At 44.0% G+C, this 23764-nt stretch overlaps 1 protein-coding gene across 1 annotated transcript in view; it reads right to left on the bottom strand.

Moving 5' to 3' along the window:
- The window catches only part of NPLOC4 (NPL4 homolog, ubiquitin recognition factor), a 1702928-nt gene that overhangs the window by 1057552 nt on the left and 621612 nt on the right, over positions 1–23764 (bottom strand). The window lies entirely within an intron of this gene.

Below are 23764 nucleotides of genomic sequence, written 5' to 3'. Positions count from 1 at the left end.
AACAGAAACTGACAAGAGTATGATCAACTGTTACAACAGAATTCATGACAAAGGTATTATCCATTGTTGGCAGCTGACCAGCCTGACACACACAGCTCTTAAGATGTTTTCGTATGGGTTAACTCCTCACACTGCACACATGCAAAACCTTTGCTGTTATAAAAGTAGAGACCCACAAACACCATTTTAAGTGCTTTCTCATTGGTGAAGACATGCAGAAGAAATGCCCTTTGCAGGGAGTAGACCCATTTTTTTCTGTTCTGACCTAATGATTGTGTATAAAAGAGAAAACACACACCACAGTTCCTAGAAGACAATCCCTACCACATCTTCCTGAGTTTCCAAAGTGGATTACTTGACAGCCAATATGGGGGTGGGGGGTGTAATACCTTCAATCTTCCCCACCTCAACTACTGAATTACACCTTGGGGGAAAAAGGGGGATCTAGTGCTTTAGCAGTGATCCTACTCAAATATTTACTGCTATGCTAAGTGTAAACTCACAACTGTACTATATTCTTAATATGGATCACTTCTGCAACAGAATTTGTGACGCAATGGAGAACAATGCCAAAATTAATCTGACTCTGCCTCTCCCACCCCTCAGGTTTACTGTTCACAGAAGGCCTTGCAGGACAGCAGTTATCAGACTCTGCTGTGCTCCTGTACTGCAAGTACAGCTTATAATGCTAAGGAAAGGTAAAAACGGGAGACCAAATAGCTGCCTCACAAATCCCTGGCAAAGTTTCAAGCCACCCCCCCTCCCCACCAAAACGTGAGAACACTGCTACCTATGAAGGGTTGTTCAAAGAAATCCCATGCAATTATGTTAATGGCTGCACAGGGGCAGCTGTACCTAACCTGGAATAAAGGCATTCTTTAGCCATGTCCTCAACTTAAAAGTCAATACACAGTAATGTGCCAAACTGTAAATGAAGCCATCTATCATGCCTCTCAACATCTTACTGCAAGAGATCTGAATAAAGCCAAAAATAATGGGGGGGGGGGGGCGCAAAGGCCCAGAATCAGGGACAGATTTTAAATATTGCTCTTACAAACTTTTTTATTCTCAATGAGACAAAAGAAGCAAAAAATAACAATAATAAAATTATTTTCTTATATTAACTACCCATCCATGGACTGGATAAATTACTTGTGCTCAAACTCACTCGCCCAAAGGTTTATGGACTCCAATGCCCTGGACCAGCTGGTTGACACCCCTCACAAGGGGTGCCAACATCCTGGATTTGGTGCTTACCAATATGGGGACCACTGTAGTACCCCAACTGTGACATCTTCCCTGGTGAAATTTGACCACAAACCAGTCTCATTCAAAGTAGCTATCATACTTGACCCCCCCCCCCCCACCACAACTAAACTAAAAAACTTCTCCAAAGGTATAAATGGCTTCAATGCACCCCCCCGATGGAATTGGCAACTATGCAGAGTTCTACATCAAAGCTTTATACAAACACCTGTATAACTGCACTGACTCGGCCGTACCTGACGGGAACAAAACAAGCCCCTCAAGGAAGAGCAAACCTGCCTGGTGGACAACTCCATTAACAGGCTTTACAATAAGAGGAAGAAATTGCTGTCTAAGAGTAAGAGGGAGCGAGCCCTAAACTGGAAAAGTACAGTTGTGTACACTTGCCATAAATGTAGATGTTAGAGTGTATTCACTGTTGCAGTCATTACATTTGGGTAATCTGCTGGCAGGATGCCCTCAGTTGGTCTGAATAAAAAAGTCTTGGGTCCTGCGTCAGTTGCTGTCTCCTCTTCCATGACGTCAGGTCATCAGGGGTATAAAATATGCAGCCAACGCCATTTTCATCAGTTTTTCTTGCCCCAGATGTCAGGTGCCCCCCAAATGGTGAGCAAAAATATATATAAATAAACTGTAAATATATAAATGCATTTTTTAGAAATTAAACTTTACCTTCAACTAAAAGCAAATACACCACAAATGCTTTTGAGTATAGTGAAGGAAAGAAAAGGTATAGAATGGGGGATGGCGGGTGGGTAACCCGGACTGCAACAGTGAATACACTCTAACATCTACATTTATGGTAAGTGTACACAACTGCACTATGTTCTTCGTGTTTCACTGTTGCAATCATTACATTTGGGTAGAATCCCAACGCTATGGATGGGAGGATGGAACTAAACAGCATTAGGAGCGGCTATAACGCCCTGCAGGACTGCAGTGGCAAAGCCTGCCCTGGATTTAGAGAAGAGAGGTAAATGATAATGCTTTGTGAAGGTATGAACAGAGCTCCAAGTAGCAGCTTCTAGAAGGTCTTTGGTTGGGACCCTGAGAAAAGTTGCTGAAGTAGAGGCAGCCCTGGTGGAATGTGATCTGATTCCCTTGGGCACCGGTTTACCATGGTGCAACTAGCAGATATGAATGCAGTGGCTTATCCATTTAGAAACAGTCTGCTTTGATATAGCCTTCCCCTCTGATCCTGCAGCAAATGCTACCAGTAGTTGCTCAGACTTTCTTAGAGATTTGGTCCTGTTTAAGTAGAGTCTTAGCTGTCTGTGTACATCCAATGAATGCAGAATCCGCTCCCCCTTGTTCTGCGGATTTGGGTAAAATGTTGGCAGGTGAATGGTCTGGTTAAGAGCCACACTGGATACCACCTTAGGCATAAAAGAAGGATTGGTCCTGAGGGCCATCCTGTCCGGGTAAAAAAATAATGAAAGGCTCCACTGCCATGAGAGCCTGTAGTTCTGAAACCCTTCTAGCTGAAGTGATTGCCAAAAGAAAAGCTGTTTTCCAAGATAGAAATGTTATATCCGCAGTAGCTGCTGGTTCAAAAGGAGGCAGGGTGAGTTTTTCCAGCACAAAATTGAGGTCCCATGCAGGAGTTGGTGCTCTCCTGGGAGGCCTTAAATTTTTTCTCCTCTGAGATACTGTTTAAGCAGTGGATGAGAAAAGAGAGGAGGCTCTGTGTTGTAATGAGCCGAGATGGCAGAGGCGTGGACTTTTATTAAAGAAAAAGATAGGCCCTTGTCAAGCATCTCAGTTAAGTATTGTAAAATCTGAGGAATACTGGGCTTTGCTGTGTCTATTCCTTGTGCTTGGTTCCAAGCGCAGAATCTCTTCCATTTATCAGCATAAGATTTTCTAGTACTAGGCCTTCTGGCTTCCAAAATGACATTCATCACAGGTTTACTGAGAGATGTGGTTTGAGTAATTAGTTGATTAGCCATGCTGCAAGATTCAGAGTTTGGAGATGAGTGTGCAGAATTTGATAGTTCTGCTGAGACAGTAGGTGAGGTGTTTGGGGCAAGTACCATGGAGGAAGGTGTGACATATTCCTTAGAAGCAGGTACCAGTGCTGGCGAGGCCAGTCCGGAGCAATCAGGATCATTTTTGGTTTTTCCTGTCTGACTTTTAGTAAGACCTTGGAGAGTAGAAGCAGAGGGGGAAAGGCACAGACTGATAGGTTTTTCCAGCTGAAGGATAGAGCATCCACTTTCCATGCTTTTTTGTGATGAGTTCTTGTGCAGAATTTGTCCAACTGATAGATCTATTTGCCTCTCCCCAAAACTATGTCTGGACTCCCACATTTTCTGTGTTAACATTCTGAAGATTTGTGGATCCAGTTTCCATTTGTGCGGGTCCATAAGATTTCTGCTTAGGTCGTCTGCAGGAGTATTTTGCTTTCCTGGTAGGAACTGAGCTTGAAGATGTACTTGGTAAGTCAAGGCTGTGTTCCACAAGGCCATGGCTAGTCTGCAAAGGGGGTAGGAATGTATACCCCCCCTGCTTGTTTATGTACCACATAACTGTGGTGTTGTCTGTCTTTATCAGTAGTTGTCCTGGATGAAGTAAGTCCTTGAAGGCTGTCAGAGCATTCTGAACAGCTAGCATTTCTTTCTGGTTGATATGCAGATGCATTTGGTTTGGGCTCCATTTGCCCTGAATGCATCTCCCTGCCAGGTGGGCGTGCCAAGCATAGTCTGATGTGTCTGTAGTTACGGTTTGGGTGGCAGGGGGTAGAGTGAATGACAGTCCCTTGTTTTGGTGACATGTCTCTGCCCACCAAAGAAACTCCTGTTGTAGGCAGGGAATGAGAGGAATCATTGTTTCCAGGCTGTGACAATGTTGACTCCATAAACTTTTTAGGTACCACTGAAGTTTCCTCATATGCAGTCTCGCATATGGAATTAGTAGAATGCAGGTTGCCATGAACCCCAAAGCCTGCAGAATTTGTCTTGCAGATAACTGGGTTTTTGTTGCCATTTGTTTGAAGTATGTTGTAGATTGCCTTCGTTTGTCTGGCGTGAGGCAAGCCATCTGGGCAGATGTATTCAAGCGTGCACCCAGGAATGTAATTATTTGAGAGGGTACCAGTTGTGATTTCTTTTCATTTATGGTGTACCCTAGGCATGCCAGAAGCCTTTTTACAAACGCCAGATGCTGAAGAAGAGTGCATTTGTCCTCTGCTTGAATGAGGCAATCGTCCAGATAAGGATAAATGTGAATGTTTCTTTGTCTGCAGAATGCAATTACTGGTGCCAGGCACTTTGTAAAGACCCTGGGCGCAGTAGATAAGCCAAAGAGCAGTGCAGAGAATTGGTAATGCGAAAAACCTGCTTTGAAGCGGAGGTATCTTCTGTATGAGATTCCCTTATTGGGATATGCAGGTATGCCTCAAGTCCAGAGTTACTAACCAAGCATGCTTGCCTAGCATAGGCAGTAGCTGTTGTAAAGTCAGCATTTTGAATTTTGGAATGTCCAGGAACATGTTCAGAGTGGACAAGTCCAGTATTGGACACATGAATTGTCCTTTCTGGGTACAAGGAAAAGTCTTGAATAAAATCCTTGTCCTTTTTCCTTTTCTGGTACCCGTTGAATAGCCCCCATATCCATGAGGGACGTGACTTGTTTCTCGGCCTCTGCCTGATCAAGGTAATTAAATCCACAGCCATTTTGATCATCTGTTTTTTAGGCATAGGGGCCTGAGCACGTGGCTCATGCATCATTTTTTTAGACAGAAGTTGTTTTTGACCTTGGTTGTGTTGCTGGCGTCGGTTTAATGTAAAAATGTTGAGGCCTGAAAACACCCGCAGAAGCCGGTGCCTGCTCAGCGGCTCTAGACCCATCCAAGGGAGAGACATCCGCGGGTTCAATACTTTGCGAATCTCACGGCATACCGGACTCCGAATGGGTCTCGGTAGAGGCCTGCGACTCAAAAGTATCGGGTATCAGGGGCTGTGAAAGCACCTCACTGAGTACCGGCAAACCGGCGACTGGCTTAGGAGAAGCTTCGTTGTCGGTTTTGGACCTCGACGGTCTGTCTGTCTTTTTCCTTGCGTTTTTTGTGAACTCCGGTAGTCGGAATGCTAACCGATGACATTTCAGGGTAGTTAAATCTTGAACCAAAATATTTAGAAGCAAAAATATATCGACGCTTAATAGTACATTGGTTAAATTTAGCACAAAACCGACAGCAAGGCACGTTGTGATCAGGGCCTAGGCAAGGAATACAGTACAAGTGAAAATCCTTATGAGGTACTTGCTTCCCACAAGCAATGCAATTATTAACTTTTACTGACATTGGTAAGGAGCAAGAAAAAGCTTCCCCAATGGGATACTTAGCTTTAGTTTGAAGACTTCAGTTCTGAAACTCGAAAATGAAAATTTCAGGAGTCTGCCGACTGGCACTTGCGAACTGCTTCTGCTTTGGGCACCGCGCGGCAAGAAAGACTGATGAAAATGGCGTAGGCTGCATGTTTTATACCCCTGACGACCTGACGTCATGGAAGAGGAGACAGCAACTGACGCAGGCCTGAAGACTTTGTTATTCAGGCCGACTGAGGGCAACCTGCCAGCAGATTACCCAAATATAATGACTGCAACAGTGAAACATGAAGAACATCACTACCTCCTCAGCTTAAACAAGCAAATACGACTCCTTGTGAAGTCCTCCAAAGCAAACGTAGTCTTCTTTCGGCTTTTTCCCAGTTAGGGGTCGCCACAGCGGATCACTTGTCCACTCAGGAGTGGCAGTGGAGTTTTACGTTGTCAAGTTGCCAGCCCGGTGCCCAACCTTCCACAGAAGGCGCACACATGCACTCACACCTAGGGCCAATATAGTGTGTCCAATCCACCTCCAGCATGTCTGTGGGTGGAAATCGGAGCACCTAGAGGAAACTCACGTGACCACAGGGAGGACATGCAGACACTGCAAAGAAGGCACCCCAGCCGAGGATCGAACCAGAGAACCTCTTGCTGTGAGGTGGCAACGCTAACCACTGAAGTCCTCCAAAGCAAACTATGAATCCAAGGGGCAACCATAATGCGTTCCTTAGTTACATCCATAACCTAAATGAAAGGCCCAGATTTGTGCCAAACTGAGAGCTAACATGTTGGCCAACAGGTTCTGTGAAGATTTCACTCCCCTGTCCCTGCCACACATAACGCATGACATCCTTACCACCTGTCCCCCTACTTTGCAACTCTAAAGAGGAGGTTGTAAACATCCTAAGGCTAAAAAACATAGCACCTATGGGACTTGATAACATCCTAGGCTGCACCCTACATGGGTTCCCAACAAGAATTAGCAACACCACTGAGTACTCTTTTTAATCATAGTCCAAGTAACAGCTTCATCCCAGCTGAATGGAAAATGGTCACCATTATTCCTTTGCAGAAATGTGGTGCTTCCACTAACCCCAGGAACTATAGACCTATTAGCCTGAGTAGCCTTATCTGCAAGGCCAAAGAGCAAATCATCATGGACCTTATCAACAAAGATGAAGGTAATCTCCAAACACTTGACCCTACTTGGTTTGGATTTGTCAAAGGGAGATCATGCCTGTTAAACCTGGTGGACTTTTTCAAGACTGTCACCAAGGCCCTGAACAAGGGGAAATCTGAGCATCCAGTCTACCTAAACTTAGCCAAGGCTTTTGACATAATCCCCCACTCAGGCATCACTGACTAACTCACCCAGCTAGGTATCAACCCTCATATCATTAGATTGGTTGCTAACTGGCTCAATGATAGAACACAGTCAAAATAGGGGAATCCACCTCCAGGAGCACACCTTTAACCAGTGGTGTTCCACAGGGATCAGTCCTGGGGCCTCTACTGTTTGGAATCTATTTTTCCAAAGTACAAGCAAAATCTAAAGGTCTATGGCTGACAAAGTTTGCTGATGACTGCAAACTGGGAACGGTCATAGAATCTCCAAATGATGTCAACATCCTGCAAGAGGGTTTTACACAAAGGATTGGTGCCAAAGTCATTGCCTTAAACTCAATGCAAAAAATGTATAATCATCCCTTTTGGTAAGAGTGATGTTCCTGCTAGCTACCACATCAATAGCAGCATCCTAAGTACACACTCAGTGGTGAAAGGCCTGAGCATGCAAGTTAACAGCAATCTTACCTTTGATTACCAGGTCTCCATAGTAGTAAGAAGGGAATTCTATATTGCTCATCTCATAAGGAAGGGCATTGACTCCAGAAAAAAAAAAAGAGGTTATAATCTCCCTGTACGCTTCCCTCATCAGGCCAAAAATTGAGTAGAATGTGTATGTATGTACCTTTCCAAGTACCTGCAGCAAGTGGAGAAACCACAAAGGTTTCTCAAGGAAAATTCAAGGTCTTCAGCATCTGTCCTATGTGGATCATTTGACATCACTGTCACCTTATTCTGTTTCATACAGAATACTGAGATGTGATCTCTGCCTTGCATACAAGGCAATCTCTGACCCTGCTTTATTGGAAATGCATATCCGCAACTCAAATGGTATACCGGTTACTCACTCTGCACACCTTAACCTAATATGCAGCATTAACAGAACCTGTTGGAGGGACAGATTTGTCTCCTAGAGGTTGCCACACCTTTGGAACAGACTCCCACTTGAGCACCTAATTGGCCCTGTTCAGATGCAATCTGGACAATTTGATGGGTAACCATTAATTCACTCTGGGGATTCCATCTTTCTCCCTCTTGGACACTGGCATTAAGTGCTGATTGTGGAAATAAGGGTACAACTTGGCTAGGCTTGTAAGGACCGTAGGGCCACTAGCCTAGTACCGCTCTATGAATCCTATGAATTTATTCATTCTTTGGGGGGGCAGCTTGTGATGTATGAAATAAAATAAAAAATTATATACTCACCATAACATTCCATCTGTGTTGTCCATTTTCATTCTTCCTCAACCTTTGGGTTTGGATCCGATCCTTGGATCCGACTCGGCTGCCTTCTACAGCGCTATGAGCAGATTCTCAAGCTCCTCCCTTAACCATAATGCCGCATTACCCCAGATTACTTCAGATCGAGTTTGCTGCTAACAGACTTGTAGTATATCTATCTCTATATGCAGATTTAGAAAACACAGGCTAAAGTTCAGGGGCTCAAACATGAACAGAGTTCTTATAGGCATATCTTTCAGGTCTTTCACAGTTACGGACAGAGGGGAGGAGGGGGGAAAGGTTGAGGAAGAATGAAAATTGACAACACAGATGGAACGTTATGGTGAGTACATAATTTCTTTACCTGAATTTGTCATTTTCATTCGTTCCTCAACCTGTGGGACACAGTCCCCATCTACAATAACCTTGGGTGGCCTTCATGGAAGGATATTCCGGAGCACTGCAGAACCAAAGAAGGTTTTATTTCTAGAAACAATAACCAGTTTGTAATGTGCAACAAAGGTATGGGAGTTCGACCAAGTAGCAGCTGCACAAATGTCCTCAATTAAAACTCTGGACCAGAAGGCTTGAGATGTAGACATAGACCTAGCAGAATGAGCTTTCACATGTTTAGGGAGTGGAATACCTTTGGAAGAATATACATGCAACATGCAATCTGTAATCCATTTAGCCAAAGTGACTTTGGAAACTGGCCTTCCCTTTCTAACATTTGAGACGGAGACAAACAGCGGGTCAGTTTTTGGGAAAGATTTTGTTCTATTTAGGTAAAATGTAATTGTCTATGAACATCTGTAAGACTAAGAGTAAATTCACCTTTGTTTTGGAAATGAAAAAGAAAACTGGTAGGCTGATGACCTGATTGATATTGTTTTCAGAGGCAACTTTGGGCAAAAAGTAAGGATTGGTATGTAAGGTCACTACCTTTGTGAAAAAAAAAATGGAGATTTGGATGACAGTGCTTGCAATTCAGATACCCTTCTAGCTGAAGTGATGGCTACCAAAAATGCAGCCTTCCAGAAAAGACATTTTAAGTCTACCTTGGCTGTGGGTTCAAAAGGGAGTTTGAACAAAAGCTTGTAAAATCATGGTAAAGTCCCAGGGAGGAATGAGGTCCTTTTATAGGAGGTTGAAGTAAAAAGGTACCCCTGAGGAAGACCTTACACAATTTAGATGAAGCAAGAAAAGATGAATTTTCTCCAATGTAATAATATGGGATGGCTACCAGTTCCTCCTTAATAATAGAAAAACTTGTCCTTTCTGGAAAATTGAAGCAAGAAAATCTAGAACTACGGGGACAGGGGCTGTAAAAGGTTACAAGTGTTTTTGGTGAGCCCATATAGAGAACCTCTTCTACTTACTTTCACAGATTTTTTTTGGTAGAAGCTTCATGTGAGGATATTAAAAGCCACTGAACTGGGAAAGAAAGCCTGGTGTTTCTAGCCACTATCAGAATTGAAGAAACCATGTGGTTAGTTTTAGTCCTGGAAGATCTGAGAGCATCTGCCCTTATGGATGGGACAAGAGATCTGGATACGGATCCAACATCCATGGAGGGCATATTAAGCGAGACCAAAGGAAGGGGAACTGGACCTGTTAAGGCCATAAGGGAGCAATGAGGATCACCATGCTCCTCAACCTCTGTGCTTTCTGAAGAAACTTGTGTATGAGGAGTAGGGGAGTGTAAACAAAGAAAACCAGAGGGCCAACCATGGACTAGAGTAGCCCTCGGTGACCGTCCCTGAGGGGAGATCAGGGCAAAGAACCTGTTGCATTTGTTGAAGGGGGATGCAAAGAAGCCGCAGTATGGTTGACCCCATTTATGCAAAATCAAGTCTGATTAACAGACCACTCATGAGGCATCAGAAGAACTCTGCTGAGCCTGTCCACTAGTATGCTGGACTTCCCCAGAATGAGGGTTGTGGTTAAGACGTGGTTGGAAGAAATTGCTCATTGCCAAACCCTCACTGATTCTCAAAACAGAGGGTAAGCTCCAGTTCCTCCCTGCTTGTTGATGCACCATACCATGGACATGTCGTCAGTTTGCACTGCAATAGTTCCTAGAGGAAGAAAGCTCTGAAGGGCTTGCAATGCTAGAAGCACCACTCTCACACTCTCATATCTAGAACAATGATATTCAAATTGGTCTCCTGTGTCAACCACGTGCCTTGGACCGTCCAACCCCGGTTATGCCCCCCCAGCTGGGATGCACCCATGGTCAACATGGCTTTGGGAGGGAGAGAGAACAAAGAGCTATCCTTGTTTGACTTCTTCTGAGAGGAGCCACCACAGACTAGAGTTTTTGCACACTCGAGATAACTTGATGGGATGATTCAGCGGGGATAAGTGTAAGGACCATTGGACCACCAGAATCCATTGAAGGATTCTCATGCGTAAGCGTGCTGTCGGAATGAAGGTTATCATGGCAGCCATCAAACCCAATGCTCTGAGGACTAGACCGCTGTGAGAGTTGGGATAGCCAGAATTTGTCTGACATGCAACCTTAAAGTGGAAATCCTGCCTGGAGGCAGGTAGGCTAGAAACTGGCTGTGTCCAGACGTGCTCCTATAAAGTCCATCAACTGCACAGGTTGTAGATGAGATTTTTGCATACTGATCGTGATTCTCAGGGTAGGAGCTAGATGTAGTAGATAGTCTCTGGCTTGTAATAGTTGATGCGGTTAGGAGACAGTCATCTAGATAAGGAAACACATTAAATCCATGCAGTCTCAAGTGAACTGCTACTACTGCCATACATTTGGTGAACACACTGAGGGCTGTGGTGAAATGAAATGGGAGTAACTCAATTGATGATGACTGGCCCCCAGCTGGAAGTGGAGAAACCTTCTGGAGCACCTGCTCATTTTGATACGACAGTATATGTCCTGAAGGTCAAGTGAGCACACCCAGTTGTCTTTACATAGTAGGGGTAAAATGGAGTGGACAGTGACCATCTAGAACTTCGAATTGTCTACTGATTTGTTTAGGGATGTTGGGTCCAAGGCTGGCCTCAGGTCCCCTGACTTTTTGCACTAAAAAGAACCTGCAGTAGATTCAAGATCCGATTTGGTCTGCAGGGATCATCTGGATGACTTTCTAGCAGCTTTGTAATTTGTATTGCTGCTTCCTCCCTGTGATTGGGTAGAATATCAGGGAGGTTTTTCCTTGGTTTTGGTATTTGTAAAAATGGAATGGAATATCCTCTGGATATGATCATTTGCACCAAACAATCATTTGTGATAGCTAACCACGCATCTGGGTGCAAGGACAAGTGCCCCCAACTGCCTCCAGAGAGGAACAGTCGTGAAATTTCTCAGGAGCGCTGAAAGAATCACTCAGAAAACTAATTTCATGATCATTGATTGTGCGGACTCCTCCTCTGCCACGTGGACAGCGTCTACCATTATAGTTGTTTTCCCCTTCTGCCTCTGGGGGGAAAAGTCTCCTTGTGAGTTCTGAAAAGGACTGAGACTTTTTGAACCACATTTTCTTACCATCACTCTGGTTCCTGAAGAAAGATCTTTTTGGGGGTAGAAAAACAGCGTCCAATGGCATACAAAATCTTTCCGTCTTTCTCACTATGGGAGACGGTCTCTAACAGTGGGGCTAAATAATGAAAATTCATCTAAAGGGGGACTGATGAAGGATGCTTTGAAAGGTTCTGCAAACTCACAAAGCCGAATCCAATACACCTTATAGCAATACCTAAACTGGCAAGCCCTTGAGGTACCCTCTGCAGCATGCAAGATAAACCTCATGGACATGTAAGACAGACTGTAGGGTGGCCAGCCTGGAGGAAAGGTTTTTCTGTTCCTCTGCAGACATGGGCCCTGGGTCAGACCTAGAGAGTTCCTTAATTAAGTCCTCTGTAGTCTGGTGAAGTGTACTAGGTAGTTCAGTGATCACAATGCAAAGTTCGCTGACATATAGACCCGCTTCCCAAATCTGTACAAAGCCCTAGACTCCCTCTTAGTGTGACGGACAGTGGAGCTTTGTTCTGCTAACAACCTGCTGCAACAACCATGGCATCTACAGCAATACCCTTTGTTCAATACTATCTGTCAGTGGGAGCACTGAGGTTTATGTTGGGTCATTTGGGAATAGGTTCCACAGCGTCTGTCTCCTCCTACACCCTGCGGGAGACAAGGTCAGTAAGGTGGTCTGCAGGAGGAGAGGGGGGACACCCAAGATGTAGATGTGCCACACCCGAAGGCTTTCAAAAGCACAGATTCCTCGTGGGTAGCATTTTGGGCAGACCATCCACCTTTCTGGTGAAGGAGTTCAAGAATGTCTCCAAATGAGAAGTCTTCATGTGGAGATGTCAGGGACCCTTCCCCCCCTCATCGAAGTCTGTGTCCTATGTGACAGATTCTTAGGAGGAATCCAGGTGCCTCCTTTTGCACAGTCTCTTACGAGGTACTCCTCGGTGGGAATTTCCAGGGGGTATCAGAAGAGATGGGGGGCTCCAAACCTAGAACGGATTGGAAGCTCTTCTGGGCTGACTGTGGTAGAAAAAAGGATTCAGGCACAGGATCCAAAGCAGGGGTGGGACACGGATCAGAGGACGTGAGAGTTGGGGCTCTTCTAGGTAGAGAACTTTCTCCTCAAAGTTAGAAAGACCCAGTGAGGTCCAAAGCAGTCCCTCTGGAGCTGAAACTCTTGGAGCAGACAACCCCCGAGGCCCACTCTGAGGGGGGAAGACTGTGCCGAGCTGTTGAATGCCAAAGCTCTGAGGGGAAGTGGCGGCTCCAAAAACGTAGGGAGTCAAAGTCAACCACTCAGATCCAATGTCGAGGCTTTGCCTCAAAGAGCCATTCTGTTCAGACATGGTCTGAGCCGAGCAGGTCAGGGAGATGGTCAAAGTCGAAGTGATAGGCACTGGCAGATCTGACGTCTCAACTCTTGGGGTCTTTGGATCAGAGGGTTCTGAAGCAGGTGGTTGGATTGGAGAAAGAGCAACTGGAATAAAGGCAGGCCAACAGCTCATGGATTCAGAAGGGGACAGAGCTGGCAAAACCCCCATCTGGATTTCTGTCCTGAGAAATTTCCTCCTCATTCTATCAACCATCACTTCCAAAAGACTGCACGAAGACCTGATGGATGAGGAGGTGAAGCAAGACCTGAAAGACCTCTTAGGCAATTTATGGAGTTCAGCAGTTCCAAGACTCAGAGGGACCGGCTCCAGGGAGGTCGTATGAGAAAGAACCATAGGACAAGCAGTCACAGCTGGTGTTTCATTTGAATTCTTCAGATCTGAGGTCTTTTGATCCTTTTTTGGCAGTTCAGAACTGGTAGATGAGAATACATATCCAGGGAACATGTACTGTGTGCCCAGGATTCAACAGATTTCTTGGGGGGGGGGGGGAGGTTGAGCTCCTGAAGAAGTAGTGCCAAGGGAAGAAGCAGAAAGTGGCAGAAGGCCTTTGAGTATTAATTTTTTCTTCTGTCACTTACGGCACACTGGTTAAAACCTGTGCAAATAGGGCCTAAGCAGTAAATGCACTGCCTGTGTACATCAGACTGAGGAACCTTGTGCCCACATGAAGTGCACTTTTTTAAAGCCACCTGGTTTAGCAGACATGGTGTACACAAACTATACTCTGTAAAAAGAAAAACAAGGAAGGAAGTGGAAGAGAAAGTTAGATGGAAATGAAACCAATGAAGAAGTACACAAACAAAGATTGTACCAAAGAATTCTACAAGTAAAAAAATTTCTCTCTATATCAGAGTAAGGTGGTTTAATAAAATAAGAATAAAGAGAACTAAGGAAGCCAGAAAAAAAACTCACTAGACCACTAGGAGCTCGAGACAGTCGCAATCTCAGTCCATCTTGATGAGTGGCAAATGACATCCAAGGTAATCTGGGGGAATGAGACATTAAGGTAAAGGAGGAGCTTGAAAATCCAATCCTATGGCTATAGAAAGCAGCAGAGTCAAATCAGAAGATCGGATCTGAACCCACAGGTTGAGGAACGAATGAAAAATGAAAATGACAACATCAGATCATCAGTTACAGAATCACTTCTGAATGATTCCTGAAATGGTTCCTTGGGGGAGCCAGTATCTGTGAAAGAGCAAGATGGTCAAATATGCGATTCTTTTATAGTTAAAGGTAGTGTACTCTCACAGAAGATGCACATTCCACTGGAACATTACAGGTGTTTGAAACCCAATTATCTTGTAAGTAGTTCCAGATTTTTTTTTTTTGTTAATTGTGAACTACCTTCTGAGATTTTTTTTTTTTTTACTGTGAACTACCTTCTGGGAACTAATACATGGCCTCTTATACACACGCTAGTAAATCCAGAGTTTCAGAAGTCTTTTTGTTGTCACACTCTGGCACTGTGCTATATTTCTGTCTGGAGCTATTTGAATGCTGTAAATAAGGTTGGGTTAAATTAATGTAAACAATACAGGTTTATGAAGTTCTCATGCCAGAAAGAAAAATCCTATACATTTCACCAGAAAAAAAGCATTTTTTTCTACTGCAACACGTGGCTTAAATGTTAAGCTTTCAAGTAGCTAAATCTGTGGAGTCAAATTCAGCGATCCGCTGTACTGGAAGGTCTGTGGACAGAACTGCAGTCAAGTATCTTGCAGTTATTACCTGAAAGTTTTGCTGTGAAATATCAAAGAATGACAGAAATATAGCCTTTAAAAGACAGGCCTCAGTGGATCTAGTCCATATGCACTTACTGATATAGTCAGACATTTTGCATAATACTGTTTTCGATACTGTGGTGAACTCTTGTACAATGACTCAAAATAAAAGTAGAAATCCTCAGTTTCATCAAATATGTTTATGACAATTGGTTGAACATTCCAACTGTTGGGCAGGAGTGGCACAGCTGATCAAAAATCAACTGGCTGAACACGCTGGGTTATTTTTCTGTGCAAGATCATGATGCAATGGGGATCAGGAAAACTGTCCTTCCCCCACTGTAGTGTAATTGCAGAGTTGTATAAAACAGCTGAAGTGGATACAGATTGGGTGGAATGTGCTTTAACAGGTGCAGGCAACTTGATGTTATAATGACTGTAAATGAAGGTAATACAATCCCTAACCATTTTGATAAGGTAACTTTCAAGACTGGTTTATCCAAAGTTGAACCCGAAAAGGATACAAATACATTATCTGATTTTCTAAAAGATTTTGTTCTGTCCAGATAAACCTAACTGTCTGTGAACATCTAGCAAATGCAAGCAGCATTCAGCTTTACTTGAAAAATTTGGAAAGAAGACTGGCAAATCTATAGTCTGGTTAATATTAGATTTTGAGACCACTTTAGGTAGAAAAGAAAGATTGGTTCTTAATGACACCCATTCCTTATGAAAAAATTATATAAGGGTTCCTCACACATAAGGCCTGCAATTCAGAAACTCTCCTGGCAGAAGTAATGGCCACCAGAAAGTTTTCCATGATAGGAATTTGAGATTGCATGGAGCTGCTGGCTCAAAGGGCTGAAGCACTAAGGATAGTAATACTAAGGTCAAATCCCATGGAGCTGTAGGATCCTTGAATGGGCACTTTAGACATAAAGCCCCTTTAAGAAAGGTTTTACATTGAGGAACTTGGAAATGGCTGCTAATTGGACTTTGATGGTAGAATCAGAAGCTCCTAGTACAAAAAATGAAGCCAGAAATTCCAAGACCTTGTCAACCGGGGCTGGAAAGTGCTCTAAACTATTCATGCGGGCCCAGATTGAGAATCTCTTCCATTTGCTAAGATAGAGTTTCCAGGTAGGACAGTTTATGAGAAGCCAGAAGGATTTTTTTTGTACTGGGGAAGGTAATTTGCTCTGCCTGGCAATTAATGGAATTGGAGATACTAAGCTGTCACCTTGAGATTGTGAAGGTTGTGATGCACCAATCCCTGTGGGTGAGACAGCAGGTCCGGAACTGGGTCCAGAATCCAAGGACGATGAATCAATTGACGGGGCCAATAGGGTGCATTGAGGATCACTTTGCTTCTCAATCTTTGGGCTTTCTTCAAGAATAGGGGAATGACAGGACTGGGAGAAAGGCATAAATTTGTCCCTGTGGCCAATCATGGATGAGTGCATCTCTCGGGGACTCCCCCTGTGGGGGAATTATGGCAAAGTAGCTGCTGCATTTGCTGTTCATTGGGGAGGCAAAAAGATCGTGGCAAGGCTGTACACCCAGAGATGAAAACATTTTTATTGCCACCTTGGGACTGAGTGACCACTCATGAGGCAAAAGGATGCATCTGCTTAGTTTGTCTATCAAGTTGGAGCTTGCCGGGATATGCATTGCTATTAGAAAGCTGTTGGAAGCAATAGCCCATTGCCATATCCAGAGAGCTTCCTGACACAGAGGGTAGGATCTAGTTCCACCTTGCATGTTGATGTACCAGACTACTGACATGTTGTCTGATTGGACCGCAACTGTCCTTGAAGGAAGGACAGACTGAAAGGCTTGTAACGCTAGAAGCAACACCCTCAATTCTAGAACACTGATGTGCAAATTGGCCTCTTGTGGGGACCAAGTGCCTTGAACTGTTCTTCCCAGATAATGCCCCCCCCCCCCACCAATCTGGGAAGCGTTTGTGGTCACTACGGCAGTGGGAAGACAGGGAGTGAATGTGCGGCCCCATATATTTTCCTGTGACTTCATCCACCAGGATAGATCCTTTTTGCAGCGATTTGTTATCATAGGTAGGTACTAGGCTATCTGCCCAAAGGCATTTATAAGCCTAGCCGGAATGTGTTGGCTTTTGCTGCCCCCTTAGATTAGTTCTCTGTACCTCTGTCCAGCAGAGCCACTGAAGTGATCCCTGGGGTAAACTTTGTTTCCCATCCACTCGTCGAGGTTTCTCATGAAGAGGGTTAAGCGAGGAGCTCTGCCTAATATAGATTGGAATCTTGTTCCAGAGCATGGGAAGTCTCTGGGACAGGAATCTATCCCTTCAGCACGTCCTATTTATTGTTGTGGTGAGGTTTAGATCCCTGCAGCGTGTGGCTCAAGGGGATATGGTTTTCTTTAGGTGGAGCATGCCCATTAATTCTGGGTTGGACATGGCCTTGTACGTCAGACAGAGATCACCTCTGAGTAGGCGGTATGCAACCAAGTACAGCTGGAGTTTCTTCAGTCAAGCTGCATAGGGCATCTGCTTGAGGCCAGTGATCCTCTTGGTGAGGTACTTCTGTGGTCTCTCCAGTTGTTGCAGGTGTCTTGTAAGGTACATCCCAAATGGGGCATTGTACTCTATGATGGGTCTGATAAGTGATGTGTAGAGGGGCCCAATGACCTCTTTCGATCTGGATGCAAACCCTTTTGTGATTAGGTGGGCCACATAAAAGGATTTTCTAACCACTTTGGCAATGTGATTATCAAAGGAGAGGTTACTATCTACTTGGGTCCCCAGATCCCTTATTACGTCTTCCGTATTTAGGGGGCTACCACCTATGTGGCAGTTTGTGGGTACTTTGTTTTTTTCCAAAGGGAATGACTATGCACTTTTTGGCATTTAGCTTCAGGCCATGGTTTTGACATCAGGTACGTCTCAGTGAGACCCTTTTGGAGAATGTTTGTGTCAGCCAGAGAGTGAATTATAGCCCCTAGTTTTCAGTCTGCGAACTTGGTCAGCCACAGTCCTCCTATGCTTGGCTGTACCTCTGAGAAGTATATGCCGAACAGGAGGGGTTGTAGGACTGAGCCCTGGGGAACGCCACTTGTAACCGGTTTAGAGTCAGACCTAGCTCCCGCAACTCTTACCATGTGGGTTCTGTCCATGAGCCAGTTGGCAACCCATTTTGTGACGTAGGGGTTAATGTTCAGGCTGGTGAGCTTGTCTATAATACCTGAGTGGGGAATGGTGTCGAAGGCCTTTGCGAGGTCTAGGTAGGCTGCGTGGACCACCTTTCCCTTGTCTATAGCCTTGGTAACTGTCTCAAAGAAGTCCACCAGGTTTAGAAGACATGATCAGACCTTAAAGCCGAACTGGGTAGGGTCCAGTGTTTGGAGGTTTCCAATGTCTCTGTTAATGAGATCCATGATGATGCTCTCCATAGCTTTGCAGACCAAGCTAGTCAGACTTATAGGGCGATAGCTCCCGGGATCCGTTGTGGCTCCACCTTTGTGGAGTGGAATAACCGTTCCTGTGCGCCACTCTGTGGGCACGTAGCCTGTAGAGAAGCTGAGTTTAAACAGTGTGTTTAGGTGAGGGGTTAGTTCATGTTTGAGCTCATATAGGACACAGCCTGGGACACCATCCGGTCCCATTGATGCTGTGTTTTTGGCTTTGGAGAGGGCTGTTTTAACCTGAGTGTCTGTGATTTCAGGGGCACTACATTTTTCTGGTATAGTTATGGGCCCTTTTGGAGATGAGAGGGGGGTGAAGTTTGCACTGAACCTGCCTGCCAGGATGTTGGCTATATTGGTTGGTTCAATGTATTTTGTGCCATTCTGCACTAACTCTGAGCAAATCTGAGAATTGCCACTTAGATTCTTGACATAGCTAAAAAATGCCTTGTGGTTATCTTTGGAGTCCATGGCAATTTTTCTTTCGAAGCTAACCAAAGGAATCCTCCAAGCACGCATGAAGACACGGTGCACGGATCAAACTACTTCAATTCAAACAGAAAAAATGTCCAGCACCAAACATATGAGGAAAAATAATTTATTCAGTTATCACAATAATGTGCAACAACCATAATAGCATACCGGTTTCGGCAAAAAAACTAAAGCCTTCTTCAGTGCATTGGCAACATGCAGTTAAACATACATATATATGCGATAAAGGCACATCCTACTACATGCTGATTGGTACATTCTAAACTGATTAGAAACATTAAATGGATTCATTAAGACCAGGCTTAAACAATGCCCCTAGTCTAACAACCCAACTTCGTTCTTTATTGTTGAGTATGTAATGCCATCCAGATTTATTGCCTCTGTCCCTGAATTCTATCTATTATTACAAAATTAAATTTAGCAGTGGCATGGGTGAGTGTATGCTTATATACGGCATTAGTTGTTTTTTTGTTCCTAATATCACTTAAATGTTTGCTAATTCTATGTTTAAAAGGACTTGAGGTTTGACCCACGTAAAATGCGGAACAAAAACATGTAGCCAAATACACCACCCAGTCACTGCTACAATTACCAAAACATCTAATCTCAAAAATGTGTGAACTGTTTTTACTAGTAAATTCCTTGGTTTTACAAATGTGGGTGCAAAAACTGCAGTGACCACATGGGTAGCAACCCAATAATTTCTCACCAAATAAAGTGGTCTGTACAGTCTGCGAGGGTACAGTATGTTTATAATGGGTCAGAAAGGAGTTTATAGTCAGACCACGTCTATATGAAAAAAGGCATTTTGGTGGTAAAACCTGCGCCAATTTGTCATGTGCTAATATGTCCCAGTGGTTTTGGATAATATCCTGAAAAATACCTGTATTATTGCCAAATGAGGTGACCAACAGAATGTTGTTAGTATCAGATACCTGTTTGGATATGATGGTTATTATAACCCCTGTCCAGAAAACGCTGAGTTAAATCTTGTTGGTGCTGATTATAGGCCCAATCAGAAGAACAAATACATGTCATCCTTGAAAACTGAGATTTAGGAATGCTGCGGATGATTTGGGGGGGGGGGGGTGATGACTAGAGGCATGCAGTAAACTATTAAATTGTGGAAATTTCCGAAAAACCTGAGTATGTAGTGTATGATTAGCTTGACGTGAAATCTGTACTTCCAAAAAGGTAATTTCATTAATATTGTAGTTCAATGTAAAATGTATGCCCCGTTTGTTCTCATTCAAATATGAGACAAATTCTTCAGCATAGCTAGCATCCCCCCTCCACACCATCCAGCAATCAAGGTAATGTCGCCAAATATCCATATTATCAATATATAGATTGTGATTGGTATCATAAATTAGTTGTTGTTCTATGTAGCCCATAAATAAAGCTGCATAAATGGGGGCAAATGAGGCCCCCATAGCCGTACCCATCAGCTGCCAATAGCAATTTTCATGGAAATAGAATACATTTTTTGTAAGGACATGCTCCACTAGGCATACAATGAAGGTATTGAAACCCGGTTTGTATTGGGCAACTTTATCTAACCAAAACTGGACCACTTCCACCCCAGCCCAATGTGGGATACTGGTATATAGCGATGCGACATCCAGTGTGCATAACATCCAACTTGGTTCCAATTGTGTATCCTTGATAATATTCAAGAATTTCGTGGTGTCTTTAATTCTGGATCTGATAAATGGAAGAAGGGGTTTTAAATATTGAGTAAGAAAAGCTGATAAAGGTTCCGTCAGGGAACCATGGCCCAAAACAATGGGTCTACCTGGTGGATTGATCGGATCCTTATGAATTTTGGGAAGTAAATACAAATACTGAGATTGAGGATCATCCACCATTAGCTCCCTTCTACTTCTAGAATCAATAATACCTTCTTCTACTGCCAGATCCAGAAATATATCTGTATCGTTCTTGAATTTGGACGTTGGGTCCAAAGGCATAAGCATATAAAACTTTTTATTGCCCAGCTGTGTGTGTGCCTCAGCTGCATACTTGTGCCAATCCATCACTACGACGGCTCCCCCTTTGTCAGCTGGTAAAATGACAAGTTCTTTATTATTGCTGAGTTCCTGAAGCGCCAATCTTTCTGATTTGGTTAGATTACAAGAATTAACCTTTGGATATTGCATACTGAAATGCAGATCTTTAAGACTGCATTCCCTAAAAATGGAAACCTGTCTTATCCATAGATGGCACAAACTTGGATTCTTTAAACCTAAACTGAGTAGATCTTTGAGACTGCCCAACATCAGAAAAAAATATTTTCAGATTAAGATTCCTACAAAAAGATTCTAAATCATTCACAAAATGATGTTCAGCCACAGAAAGGGATGGGACAAAATTCAAACCTTTAAGTATTTTTATTTGACTCTCAGTCAGTTGTATTGAGGAGACATTATGTACATTCTCAGCGTTACCTATGTCATGATCCTGTGTAACAGTTGTTGAATGTTTGTGACTGTTTGGATGTTGCCTGCCCCCTCGGTGGGTTCTATGCCTAAAGGGCCAATACTTGGGCCTTCTTTTCGCAGCTGGAGACACCTCCAGAGAGGGTATATCATGATCCGTCCCAGATGATGAATCATCACCTGAAGTAGATACTGTATTGGATGCCCTATTTCTAAGTATGGACCTTGGTCTCTTCTTTTTATTACTATAAAATATATAAGCTAGCCTTGGATGATTTTATGAGAGAACAGTTTCTTGCTGATACTGATCAGGGATGTCTTCCCTTCTTGGAATTTTACTCTTTTCTGTACTAGTTTCCTCCTTCTGTTGTATAGCTTGTTTATGGCAGGGGTCCACCAGACTGGTTTCCTTTTCTTGGAGGAGGTCCTGGTTTTGTTTGGGATAGCATGATCCATGCATTCTTGTAGGTGCCCGTAGAGTGCATTAGTAAAGGATTTTGCAGCTTGGACAGCGTTACCCTTTAGCATGGGGGCTTTGAAACTTCTCACCTCGGTCTTAAGTAACGTGAAGTTTGCTTTTGAAAAGTTTTTCATGGTGGTTTCTTTGACTGGGGGTGGTGGTGGAATGTGGCTATCCAGAGTGATAAGTTTATGGTCAGATCTAACCAGAAAGAGGTTGACCTCCGGTGTGGAACACCGGTCGCCCATGTTGGTGATGACCAGATCCAATATGTTGTCACTGCTAGTGGGGTGTTGACCAGCTGATCCAGGGCGTTTGAGTTTATAAATTCTAGGAAATGCTGGGCAAGGGAGTTTGTACTTGAGTAGTTCTCCCAGTTAATGTTTGGGTAATTGAAATCACCCAACATCAGGGTATTTGGTAGGACCTTTATGTTTCCCAGTGTGTCCAGGAATGTGGAGTGGGGGTCCTGGGACATGGTGGGTGATCTGTAGCAAGCTATAATTTCAATAGCAGTTTTGCCCGTTGTTAGTTGCACATGGATGATCTCTGAAGCATCGTGCTGTGCCACTAACTTGGAGGTGTGGGTATCCTTGATGAATATTGATACTCCCCCACCTTTTGTATTTCGGTCCAGGTTTTGTGGCCGAAATGTATGGTACGAGTTGTGGCCTGGTAGTGCTGGGGTGCTCTCTGGAGCCTTAAACCAGGTTTCTGTTACTGCACATATATCGATTTTCTCCATACTGAGGAGTGCCTCGAGTGTGTGCATTTTGAGGTTTAGACTTCTGGCACTGAGTAGCATTACCCTCATTTTTTTGTTACTTGTGCTATTTACGGTGGTGGGTTTGTCTTTTGAGCCTCGCCTAAAAAAGGCACTATGGGGGTGGCAAAAGCCTTGGCCAGTATTTGAAAGCCTAAGGGTGACAGGTGCAAGCCGTCTCTAGCGAAGCAGCGTGGCTTGTCGAGCATGTCATCTCAGGCTGACAGACACTGGATCCCCTTTGAATGACACCAGAAGCTTAGCCAATTGTTGAAATTGATAATTTTTTCTCTACACCATGGTATCATTCTTGGTTAGGACAGGATGCTACTCAGGGTCAGGATCATACTGGCCTGGGCTATGTGATCAGAGAGCTCCTCCATGTCTCTTTTCATGTAGTCCAGGGAGGTATGGCTCAGGTCATTCACACCAACATGGACAATGACAGAGTCATATTTGTACTTGTTCTGGAGTGACCGGAGTGCTTGTGTTATGTGGCGGATCCTGGCACCCAACAGGCAGCTAACAGTAACCTTCTCCTTGTTCAGCCTAGTGAGTGGGACGTCAGTGTGCCTGACTACAGAGTTGCCTATTACTAGTGTGTTGGGTATGTTATTTTGCCTTAAGGGCTGTGATTGTGTGGCACACTGGTTTTGTGAGGTATGTGTTTCATGGTTTGTGTTGGGGGGTGGAGGTTGCTTGGATGTCTGCTTTGGAGGTCTCTGTTGCTTTTGCAGATTTTTATTTAGAGCCTCCGAGTATGTTTTCATGTATTTATGTGTGTTTTTTGAAAGTGCTGGTTTCATAAGTCTATGTGAGACTGGTGGTGTGATGCAAGTAATACCCTCCTCCTCTTGACTGCCTGGTCCAGTCCTGAGGTTGAGAGAGCTTAGCCTCCAGTTTGGCTGTATAATTGCATCTCTCGCATGCATTAGTGTTTGTTGGAAGGAGGAGAGGGTTGTCTGTGTACATGAGGCAATTGTAACATTGCTTCAAAATGTCTAGATTCACCAGTTGGACCGGAGAGTACACCTGAAACTGCCCTTTGGACATGCCTGGATAGGTACAGTGAACTGTTTTACTGATTGGCTGGTAAGGTCGAATAGAGAGCCTTGTCCTTCTCTACAGTATAGGGGGTCTAGTGCTAAGGTTTATTAGTGCTTGCTATGAGTTTTGGGCAAGTGCCTGGATGAAAGTGAATGGTTTGAGTGCTTAAGTTGAAAATTTGTCTAGTTCCAAAGGAAAAATTGAAGAGTAGGCTTTGCGGTGCCGGAAATAGTTATACCCTAGCTGCCCGGCACGCAAAAGCGGGTTTTATAGCAGGGAAATGAACGAGAGAGAAATTAGCCCAAAATGGCCAATAAACTACTAATTTCTGGGCTGCAGCCACTCCTCC

This window comes from Protopterus annectens, chromosome 10.part0 (assembly GCF_019279795.1).
Source record: "Protopterus annectens isolate FY-2018-M chromosome 10.part0, PAN1.0, whole genome shotgun sequence".
NCBI classification, from domain to species: domain Eukaryota; kingdom Metazoa; phylum Chordata; order Ceratodontiformes; family Protopteridae; genus Protopterus; species Protopterus annectens.
This window is presented reverse-complemented; position numbering and strand designations above follow the sequence as displayed.